Here is a 12,973-nt window from a genome sequence, read left to right as displayed (position 1 = left end):
TTATAATATCTACTGTTGGGAAAATAAAACTCAATGTCAACAAAAAAATGTAATTATTAAGTCAATTATAGTATACCAGTAGGATGGGTTAGACTGCTGCTCTTAACATACTTAGAAAAAAATATGTTGTGTAGTGGGAAACACGTTTATTATATTAACACATAAGAAGATAAGATACAGTATCTACTCTTTAAGCATAGCAGAAAAGATTAAAAGAAAATACATTAAAATATACTTTCTAAATATTTACTGGAAACTAGGTATTTTTCACTTTAAAACTAAATGCTTAGTATTCAGGACTGAAACATTTTCTCTTTAGATGATCAAGTCTTAAAATTAATACTGATTTTTTAAAATTATTAGAAGCCATTTGTTTGACTATTTAGGCATGGAATCTGTTCTGTTTTCCAAAGGTATTCACTTTCATATAAAATAATGAGAAGGGAACATTTCAATTCATTGAAATTTGTTGAGAAATTGATGTATGCGAAGACCCTGTAGGAGATGTTCAAGGTCAAAATAATAGTAAGGTATGGTCTTTGCTCTCTAGGAACTCATAGGCAGGTATAAATGCTTCCAACACTCAATAGATTGTGAGAGTTCTGTGGAAGAGATACACATAAAAACATATGGGAACTTAGGTAAGCATAGTTCTAGGCTGTGGGTATCTGAGGAGCCTTCCATGGAGTATGCCATCCAAGCAGAATTTTGACTGAAGATGAGGATCTCACAAACAGAGAAGGGGATTTTTAAAAGTAGTAAGCTACCTAATTTGTAGTTTCAAAGTTTTGTATACCAAACCCCAAATAGACATTTTTCAATATCAACTCCACATAACTCTTCTAACATCTTGGCACCTTCTTATTTTGCTATACAGATCTGTTTTGAAACATTACTGTCTTTTGTTCCTCTACTTTTCATGTAAGTCTAAGTGACAAGATATGAGCATAAGCTTCATATTCATGAGCTACTCATTCTTCAAGCCTCATTATTTTCTAATCTTGAGTTACTATTTACTACTGAAGGACCCAAAAGCTGAAGGGGTTCCTAAGTAATAATAATTTGTTTTTCATAAAACATCCCATCAGTGTTATTACTAATTTCCGGTGCTCTTCTTTGTTGTAAATCAGTAATCACAAGAAGTGAAGAGTTCATCTTGCTATACCTCCAAATAAGATTAATTTCAAAATTACATTTTAAAAAACATACCACTCATACAGAAGCAAATGATAATAATAAAATGTTTACTGATTGAGTGAAGTAAAGAACTAAAAGGAATGCCTTTTGGATTTGGACTTGAGTTGTATTTTTCAACTGATTCCCTAAACACTCTTCCCTTAGAAATCCTACTTAAGCATTCCCACTTAAATTGGTCTTTGACAGCATGGTTATTGGGAGGAGAACGGTTCTTAATTTTTCTTCCTATAAGTTATGTCTAAAAAAGGTCCCCTTGAAGATGAAATCGGAGAGTGGAATGAACTGCTTAGGTTATTGATACCTGCCATCACCTAAATCTCAGAGCAGCATACCCTAAATCTTCAAAGGCTCCGCTGACATTTTCATGCCATTTTTATTTCACCCAGACCAAATCTGAAAGTATTTCAAGAGCAAATGCAGGCTCGTCATATTCCTATTTCTCTCAAAAAATACCACGGAATTGGAACAGTAATTCACACACCCTCTCTCAAAGTGTTTAAAACTTAAGGATAGTTCACCATCTAAATCACCGGGCAGTTTTTACCAGTTTTTATGGCAGTCATATTCCTTTAAACTTCTTTGCCGGATGTTCATTTTGTTCATATACTTAGTGCCTTGTCATTTTGACTATCCCTGGCTAATGCGCTCAAGCTTAAAAATATGGCTTGAAGGAAATTGGCTTCTGGCTCTTATCATAATAGCACAAATGGCAAGTCTCCAGATGCCCTAAAGTGCCATAACACAGAATATTTGCATACTTCGTCTTACACGGTAGGCAACAGGAGTGCCTGGCATTGTTAGAACACAGCTCAGAAAGTTGACAGAGGAGTTGCCCTTACTGAAGTCTTCCTGACATTGGACTGAAAATTGAGATCTAATATATGGTTGAATTATTGTTTTAGGAAATAGGAAATTTCACTCTAAATTGTGGAAATATTCCACATGTTCACTTAGTGTGCTTATTTAAGGCAAAATTTTTTTCCCTTTGGTGTCATTTACCAATGTTTCTGTTTCTCTTTTCCCCTGCACTATCTGTATGCAATCTATATCATATACCCACACTGAAACAGTTGTTTCTGAAAACACAGAGAAGGTGACAGGAGATAAGAAACTGTGTGAAACACATATGGTTATCAAAATGATCTTTGTGAATAACCATGTAATTAAAATGTGTAGAGTTTGCTGTAAGTATTCTGATTGCTGATATTCTCTATGGCAAAGTCCACTAACGTCAGAAGATGCAAATAAAATTATTATTCTGTGAGGAGAAAAGCCTTAAAATATTTTGTTTCTAAGCTCCAGGCCACTCTACCATTTATAAAACCACAACCTTTTCTGTTTCCAACTTCAGTAGAAAAAAGACAGTAAAAAGAAAGAAAAAAGTCCCCTGATTTCACAGTTATTGTTTTTTTTCTGATTTGATTTGGCTGGTGGTTTTCATACCTATAATTTCAAGAACTACAAGATTTAAAAATTGCAGGCACACATGAGAAATGTAACATTGAACATCAGTAAATGACAGTCTTGTGTTCATACATTTTTGCCATATCACTGGCTACCTGCTACACTGCAGACAATTGTAGAATTTTTAATAAAGTAATAAGTCAATCATAGCTCTTGGACATAGAAATGAAAACACCATGCCTGAGGAATACTTCCAACACTTTCAGTAAGAATTAATATGAATGAGAAATTATGTTATCTATGACACTGATGATTATAGGCTAAATAGTTCATTTAAATGTATTTTGAAAGTGAACTTCCTGAACTTAAAAATAATTTGGAATCTTTTAGTTCATAATAAAATTCTGTCGTTTTATTTAGATAGCTAAAATAAAGAATGGGAGAGTCTACCAAATACCTCAAAACCCTTAACATATAGTTGCTTCCTTTCTCTCGATTATCTTCCTTTAATATAGCCTTTCCCTTTAGATCTGAAATTCAGAGCCTGGAGCTAGAAGGAAATTCACCGTGGTCTTAGTATGGAGACCAAATTTACAGAAACCTTCGGGTACAATTAAGAAGTGAGTCACCGTGCAATGATGATTTCAGTCTAAATAGCATATGTCTTAATTCAGTGTGTTTAGATAAGTCTTACCTTAAAAGGTAAAGAAATCAGGATTGTGAGGGTCGGGCCTCTGGAACAGAGACTAAATGGAGCCTGTTCAGAATCTTCAGGTCTGATTTGTGCTCGAAGCATCTGATGGAAGCAAAAGAACAAGCATTATGGATGAGAGCAGGACTGGAAATTAATGGCTAGAACTAGAAGAACGATTTATCTTGATATTTTAGTGTTTAAATTTTATAGCAATAAATAAAGTACAAACATAAAAAAAGAAAGACCAGGCTTTTTTATTGACTTGAATACCAATCAGGGAAAATAAAATGCCTGTGAGTTTAAAATGAAAGTAGATTTGGTTTTGCTGATCACGGCTGGTAGTAAGCAACCGGCTAGATGTCTCAAATCTCACTTTCAAAAAGCCTATTTTCTATTGGTGATGATAAATTTGCCCCTTGCTTATACTTATCAGTGGGTGTTCAGTTGTTAACAGCAGATTGGAAGTGATTCAGTTCATTTCTGGTGTATTTTCAAAAGCAGGGAAGGATTTCACACTCAGTGGTGTGCTGCTTCACCAAAAGTAAAGAATATTACAGCTTATGGGAGTGATAATTAAAACCAATAATAACCTAGAAGTCTCCCTGGCTCTGCAATGTTGGGGATAATACTTTACCATTGTCTACCTGTCCGGCTGGGAATGTTCTCACTGGCTCTAAATCAGGCTGAAACTATGATTCAAATGGGAAATGCTGAAATCCTATTCCAAAGCTTTCATGTGGAGAGTTAAAATATGCAAATACATGTTACAATGTTGAAGGTGGTGTATAAAACTAATATATTATGCGGGGAAAAAAAGGCTGTTTCAAGGTATGGTATACCATCTTATGTACAAGGGAGAAAAAGGAAACATTTTTAGTCAACAGATGAAATAGGGTAAACTCACAGAAGAAAAGGTCTAGCATGTTCTAAATGTTATAGAAATAATACAATATAACCCATGTCAAATAGTCTCTGACATACATATTTACTCTTGATTTCCTTTATAAATTAGTGAAAGAGTCATGCTTTCATTAAAAAAGCAAACTAAATGAGTTATCCAAATAAGATGCAGAGGAAAGAATAACACCATCCAAATAGTAAGTGGTTAGAGAAGTCATTGTATTGTTTTGGAATGCTTCAATTATAAAAATAAGAGAATCAGCATCCTTCAAGATGTTAACTCTGTACGGACAATTGATAGGTTTCTGTCCCTTGAGGGTTTAATTCCACATTTCACACTTTTGTAAAGAAGTAATCAGAAATGTTTCCAGAAGAAAGTAACTTTATTTTACACGATGCTATGGACTGAAATTACTGTGTATGGGAAGTGGGGTGGGAGGTAGGTAGATAAATTTATAAAACTTGGAGGGTGCCTGGGTAGCTTAGTTGGTTGAGTGTTCAACTCTTGGTTTTGGCTCAAGTCATGATGCCAGGATTGTGTAAGGGAGCCCTGCATCAGACCCATGCTCAGCCCGGAGTTTGCTTGTCCCTCCCTCTCTCTGATCCTCCCCCCAATAGCACTTTCTCTCTCTCTCTCTCTCTAAAATAAACAAGTAAATCTTTAAAACTTTTAGCTGTTTGAAATATAAGAGTTATGTTGACAATTTCTTTGCTTCTGAAAAGGCAGCCCTTGAGAGAGATATACATTGGGATCAATCTAACTTCTATATAAATCTTTTTGTTAAAAACAAATAGCTACTTGGGGCACCTGGGTGGCTCAGTGGGTTAAGCCTCTGCCTTTGGCTTAGGTCATGATCTCCGGGTCTCGGGATCAAGCTTCGCATCGGGCTCTCTGCACAGCGGGGAGCCTGCTTCCCCCTCTCTCTGCCTGCCTCTCTGCCTACTTGGGTTCTCTGTCTGTTGAATAAATAAAGAAAAATCTTAAAAAAAAATAGCTACTTACCCAAATATTGTATGCTGCCTAAATATTATCCTTTGTATGTATTAACATAAATATAGAGGGTACAAATCCAGTATCAACCATAAAGCCTGTTCAAACTTGAGAAAGTCACTTAACTTCTCAGCCTCAATTTCCACATTTGTAAATGGACATCATCATCATCATTTTTAAATCATAGGGTGGCTATGATCAATATATTATTTAATATATAAAAAGTGCTTAAGATAAGGCTTTGCAATGCTGTGTTATACTAAATATTACCTTTATTACATTAGCTCTTATAATTGAATAAGCATTCCTCTTAAATAACTATGCCAATAGATTTCTCACACAGTTCTGACTTAGTATTTTTTCATTTATTTATTAATTTGGAAAAACATGTATTATTTATTCCTTGTGTGCTATCCTAGAGAGTAAGATGAAGAAAATGATATCTCCATCCTTTATTATTTAGCCTAAGCCTAGGCTCTCTTCATACAGGACGCCAACTCCAAGAAGCTTAAAGAAGATGGAAGCTCAATTTCCCTCTTGGGTAACATTCTAAGTCAGCGGACAGATCTGTTCCACGTGGTTATTCAGAAACCCAGATTCTTCTAATCTTCTGTCACCATCCCCGACTACATTGTCACAGTAAGGTAGCCACCACATCTGGGTTGTAGATGCTGGGAAGTAAAAAAAGAGACATGGACGAGGCATGCCCACTCTCTTATGAGGCCTTGAGTGAGGCGCACACTCTGTCTCTGCTTACTTTCCATCTGTGCACATTCAACAAACATGGCAACTCTAATTGCAAGGGAGACTGGAAATGTAATATAGACAGGCAGCCAAGTCTCTCTGGCTATTGCCAAGGAACACGGGGAAAGGGATTTTGTTTGACAACTAGCGGTCTCTAACAAATAGCCTTCTGAAACCCACTTTTTCCTGAAGGGGAACAGTAATTACAAGGCAGTGTAAAACTGCTAATACAATTAGATGCATATAGTCACTTTAAACAAGTCAGAAAAAGCCGCAAGCACCTAAGTATCTTGTTAAATCTCCGTTTCTCTAAATTTGCTTCTTGGCTCAATGTTAGCCTATGATAGAGTTTTCACCTATGTGCTGTGAAGTTGGGAAAATAAGGGTAATATGGTAAGCTCCCACAAATCCAAATTATTTTCATTAAAAAGCTTTTTTTTTTAAATTCTGAATTTATGCTCTTATATTTGGCTGTTAAAATGTCCTTTCTTGAAATGATACAGTCGGAAGGCAAGTTTTATTTGGTTTAGAATGTCTTTAAGTTTCAGCCTCTTCTTTCCATCGATGTTCCCCTTTGCCCAAAGTGTGGTTATGTACTGAGATTCAAACTGTGGGCAGGGAAAATACAATGATCTGTGAGTTTGAAAACCACTTGTCTTTTCTGTATCATTTTATAAAATATTGTATTTTTGACTAACTGGAGGAAAGTACAAAATACTTGAACATAGTATTATTAGAGATAATTTTTTTAAAAAACATAATATGGTTCCCATAGAAATATAAAATAAACACTTTTCAATAGTTTCATTTAGTTCATTGACTAATGAAGAAACCAATAAGATGTTTAAAAAAATTCAAAGGCAAATTCAAAGAACACACATATTTGGGCAACCAGAATGCTGAGTGAATTTAGAAGTAGATGCAAAACTGGTAAGTATCTACAAGGCAATAATCAGTTGCATCTCCACCAGACATGATAAAATTTATTCACATAAGATAAGAATAATTTATATTACCATCATATTTCTATAACTTATATAACTCTAAATAGTTTAAAAAGACAATGGGAATTGGAGATAATTCAGAAGAGCATTCTCAACAGGACACCTAATGATCATTCTTGCCCCTTTTAAGTCACTCACAATTTTTCCGGACAATAATAAAGGGCTTTGATGTCCCCCTCCCCATTTGGCATATCTTCTCTCAAGTCAAAATTTAATAATGTAAATTTATTGTGAAAATATTTGATTCCTATTTTAGGAATAACTACATATTATTTATTACAATATTCAGGATATTGTTGATGCCCATAATTATTATCATTATTTTTAGTCATTGTAAATATGACACATTTTTTTCATTAGAATAAAACTGGACAGTGTGATTCAGTAACTAATCAAGGTAAAACTTATGAAAAAAATAAGGTTCATGAACATAATGAGGACTCTGAATAGGAGAGTAATCTGCTTAAAAAATCCTCATTGTTTGGAATTAAGTGTTCTGCCTGGGTTTTTGCCTCACAGCAATTGTATAAATCTCTACTCTCAAGAATGTTATCTCCAGAAGTTCATCCAATGTCACCAATCATTTGCCTAATACAAGAAAACAAAGCATTCATTGATTCTAGAAACAAAGGAGAAGAGAAAATAAGGAATGAGTGTGTATTCTGTGTACATAAAAGTGATGGGGTCGGGTGAATGTTGAGAGGCGATTGAACTAACTATAGTGTATAGAGGGTTCACTGGGAAGACACATGAAGAACACTAAGCATTTGGCATGTTAAGTCCCACCAACAATAAAAGCTGTGGCAAAAGATGGGAAAAGTCTTTGAATAACTTAAGTTTGTCTTCTTTGTCCAATAGTTTTCAAACTTTCTAATCTCTCTTAATGTTCTAAAAATTATTAGGAACATCGAAAAAGTTTTTTAAAAAAATTGTGAGTTATAGTTAATGAAATTTGTTAGATATAAAAAGAGGGAAAAGTTTAAACTATGCATTAATTCATTTAAAAATAAGAATAATAATATAGTTAAATAATATGTAACTATATGTAACTATATATAATGTAGTTATATATAATGTAGTTATGTGATATATAACAGTATATAATTATATGCTATAAAATATAGTAAGTATAATAAACCCATTATATGTTATTTTCAGTAAACTTTTTAAGAGAAATAACTACATTTTTAAAAACAAATATTTAGTAATGAGTGACCTTATTTTCATTTTTGCAAATATCTTCTTTAATGATTGCCTTAATTAAAGATATTTGGATTCTGTTTCTGCTTCTACATTGTTGCTTGGGTTGGATTATATGAAGAAAATCCCACTACACATTGTTATATAGTTAGAAAAGGGAGGACCTCTGCAACCCTAGAAAAGTCTTGAGAGTGTCCCCATTAGAGTCACTGAAGGTCATTTTTAGAATTGCTACCCTAGTCCACTTATGATCAGCCTCTTCTAGATAATTTTAGCTTCTGCCTTCAACCTCATGTAAAGATCTTCCTTCTTATTTCATTGAGAAAAAAAAAAAAAAAAACAACCCACATCATAATCTCTATCTACATGCACTTGTGCTTATATAATCTTCCAACTTTCCTTTTCCTTCAGACAAACTACCTGTGCTCCTTAATTATGACAGCCTGCATGGGCCATTATTTTCACCTCTGTTAAACTCTGAAGGATATTGTTTTAGCATTTCCTCTCTTTATGTCTACCATCACTTTAATCCATAATTTCCACCAGCATATAATCATAGTGTTTATTTTCCAACATTTAAAATAAAACAAAATAAAATAAAATGAAATGAAATAAGATAGAATAAATCCATCTTGAGTCTACATTCCTGTCTACTTACTATACTGTTTTGGTTACCTTTTAGAGCAATACCCCTGTAGAACTGCTTACATTCACTACCTCTGATTTATCTCCTTTTATTCTCAAATGAACTTTCTCCAATAAATCATTTTCTCTATTTCTTTACAAAATTGCCACGGTGATGGTCAACATACACTTTGCTAAATTTGATGTCGATTTTCAATATTCATATTACTTCACTTAGGAACAGCATTTGATGGTGGCCACTTGCAACTATGTCAATCATTTTTTTTCATTTGGCTTTCCAGACTCCCTCCTGGGTTTTTTCTACCTCATTTGCCTCCCATTGCCACTCCCTTGTTGACTCTCCCATCTCTCCTACTATTATATATTATATTATATATTATATATATATATATATATTATATATTTCCAGCATCTTAAAGTTCAGTCCTCAGATTTCTTCTTTTGTTTATATTCACACCCTTTATAATTCAAATTTGATCTCTTCTGAACCTCATAATCAAATATCCAAATGATAATACATAAATCTACTTGAATGCCTAATGGGTATTTAAAATTTAACATATCAAAAATCTTATTAATGACAATCCCTCCTCCATTTTATTCTTTCTAATTTTCCTCATTTTGATAAATGCCATTCTACCTGTCAATTATTCAGGCCCCAAACTTTAGTCTCATTCTTGGCCTTTCTCTCTTTATCATATCCTATATCCAATTACTCACCTAAATTCCCTTTACCCTCCCTCTCCAAAGTTACTATTCTGTTCTAGTATACCATCAAATATACTAAATAATATTACTGGGGTAATTTTGTGAGTATTCTGATTTTCTATCTTCTCTACTAGTCTCCCTACACACTAGCCTCAGAACAGTAGATTTGAAACTATGATCATGTTTTTTTTCTCTCTGCGAAATCCTCTAATAATTTCCAGTCCCACGGAGATTAAAAACTACAGTCCCTCTTAATCCCCTTTACCTATTTTGCCTGCCTGCCCCAACCCCTCCCTGCTCTGGTAACCAGTTTGTTTCCTGTGTATATGAGTTTATTTCTGTTTTGTTAGTCCATTTGTTTTGTTTTTAGCATAGGAAATAGAGTCAATAATATTATAATAATGTATGGTGAGAGACGGTAACTAGAACTCATGGGAATCATTTCACAATGTATAAAAATATCGAATCATTATGATGTACACCTGAAACTAATAGGATATTTTATGTCAATTATACTTCGATTGAAGAAAGAAAGAGCTCAAGTTCCACCAAAGCCTCAGGGCCCTAAAAGTTCTAATCTTTTCTTAACTTTCTGGCTTCATTTCACACAACTATTATTTTACCTTCCTCTGCTTCAACCACTCCAGCTCCTTGCTGTTCTGAAGCATAACAAGCATGTTTCCAACTGTCTGATAAGCCCTACTCTCAGACCTCCACATGAGATCTTGCCCCTTTCAGATCTTTGTTCAAAGATCACCTCCTCAATAAGACCTCCCCTGGCCTTTCTATTTAAAATTAAAACTCTTTCCACAGTTATCCCTGTTCACTGTGCTCTTTCTCCTATCACTTATTAGCAACTATTATTTTTATGTTTTTTTTTTCTGCCATATCTTCAGCTTAGCATTTGGTTAAAATTCAGTAAATATTTCTGAGAAAAATTAGTCACTCATCATGTCTGCTCCCTTCTCAGTAAGCCAAGGCACTATTAATATATTAACAGAAACCCATTTACTTCAAAGAGAGAAGCTCATTGGGAACCAGTCGCAGTCAGGGCCAGGACTTAGTAAAGTCACGATTTCTGTTCAATTCTAAGATATTTATATTCTAAACTATGCAGGAGCTCAGAAAATATCCTTCTTGAAAATACTGCTTAGAGAATTCTAACCCAATCAGGAAAAAAATTCAAAATTAATAATACAAATAGGAGGAACTCTTACTATAGAGAGATGAGAAATGTGTATATGTATACAGAGAAAGAGAGAGAGAGACATATATACACATAATTAGTTAGGAATAATTGTAACTATAATTACAAAATTGTAATTGTAATCTTGTAAGATTGAAAGAAACTAAGAAAAGTATTTTAGAATTAAAATATAACTAAAGTAAAATACTACAAATATGATAAAAATCTTAGACTATGTTTTCTTTTTTGTTTGTTTTGTTTTGTTTTGTTGGGGGGGGCCTATGCTTTCTTAAAAGGCCAACAAATAGGAGGAAGAAGGAGAAAATTATTAGGAATATATATATTAAAAACAGCAGGGAAAGTGATTTATTATGATAAATCTGAAAAACTAAAACTTATTCTTTACTTTTTACTTTTGATAATTAGGGAATTTTTTGTTAAGGACTTATTTTATAAACTTAAAGAAATCATTTTACATACTTAACAAATCAATTTAGAAGACATATTTCAACTCTGAGTTGACTAGATAATTAGAGAAAAATATAAACAAATAGCATCAAAGCACAAAGATACTAGCTTCTAATTTAAAAAGAATAAGCATAAGTGGTATAATTTCCCTCAAGTTATAAAAGAAGGAAATTCCAATCATATGTTACTTACAAAAGAAACCTCTAAATCTCCACCATGTAGTAAGGTTGCAAATAAAAATCTAGAATATGACCATATCAGAGAAGTTAAAAATGATCTTGCAAAGTTGGTATTTCCTTCTTTGTGCTACCAAATTTTGTGCTAACTTATTTTATATCATTTATCTTTTGGTGATTATTTGCTTGTCTGCTTATATTCTTTCCAGGATGGTCATCTGTTTCAGGGGTAGGGCGGGCTGTTTTTAATTTTTACCCCCCTGCTGCACTTAGCATAATGCCTAATCATTGTAGATGCTCAGTAAAATTTGAATGAAGTCATCTATCTAGGATACAGAGTTAGGAAACCTGTGTTGAGGTCTAGCTTTGTTTCTCCCTTTGCCCCTCACCTTGATCAAAGCACTTGACTTATTATTGCCTTAGATTCCTCTTGGAAAAACTGGATATAATGAGCCTCAAGGTCTCTGAGAACTTGAAAATCTGTGATTTTTTTGTTTTTTTGTTTTTTTTTCTTTTTAATTCTTTTTTTTTTCTTTTCAGCATAACAGAATTCATTGTTTTTGCACCACACCCAGTGCTCCATGCAATACGTGCCCTCCTTAATACCCACCACCTGGCTCCCCCAACCTCCCACCCCCCGCCCCTTCAAAACCCTCAGATTGTTTTCAGAGTCCATAGTCTCTCATGGTTCACCTCCCCTTCCAATTTCCCTCAACTCCCTTCTCCTCTCCATCTCCCCATGTCCTCCATGTTATTTGTTATGCTCCACAAATAAGGGAAACCATATGATAATTGACTCTCTCTGCTTGACTTATTTCACTCAGCATAATCTCTTCCAGTCCCATCCACGTTGCTACAAAAGTTGGGTATTCATCCTTTCTGATGGAGGCATAATACTCCATAGTGTATATGGACCACATCTTCCTTATCCATTCATCCGTTGAAAGGTATCTTGGTTCTTTCCACAGTTTGGAGACCGTGGCCATTGCTGCTACAAACATTGGGGTACAGATGGCCCTTCTTTTCACTACATCTGTATCTTTGGGGTAGATACCCAGTAGTGCAGGGTCATAGGGAAGCTCTATTTTTAATTTCTTGAGGAATCTCCACACTGTTCTCCAAAGTGGCTGCACCAACTTGTATTCCCACCAACAGTGTAAGAGGGTTCTCCTTTCTCCACATCCTCTCCAACACACGTTGTTTCCTGTCTTGCTAATTTTGGCCCTTCTAACTGGTGTAAGGTGGTATCTCAATGTGGTTTTAATTTGAATCTCCCTAATGGCTAGTGATGATGAACATTTTTTCATGTGTCTGATAGCCATTTGTATGTCTTCTTTGGAGAAGTGTCTGTTCATATCTTCTGCCCATTTTTTGATATGATTATCTGTTTTGTGTGTGTTGAGTTTGAGAAGTTCTTTATAGATCCTGGATATCAACCTTTTGTCTGCACTGTCATTTGCAAATATCTTCTCCCATTCTGTGGGTTGCCTCTTTGTTTTGTTGACTGTTTCCTTTGCTGTGCAGAAGCTTTTGATCTTCATGAAGTCCCAAAAGTTCATTTTCACTTTTGTTTCCTTTGCCTTTGGAGACATATATTGAAAGAAGTTGCTGTGGCTGATATCGAAGAGGTTACTGCCGATGTTCTCCTCTAGGATT

The sequence above is a fragment of the Martes martes genome, assembly GCF_963455335.1.
Source record: "Martes martes genome assembly, chromosome: 8".
Classification (NCBI taxonomy): Eukaryota; Metazoa; Chordata; class Mammalia; order Carnivora; family Mustelidae; genus Martes; species Martes martes.
Note: the sequence above shows the minus strand (reverse complement) of the source record.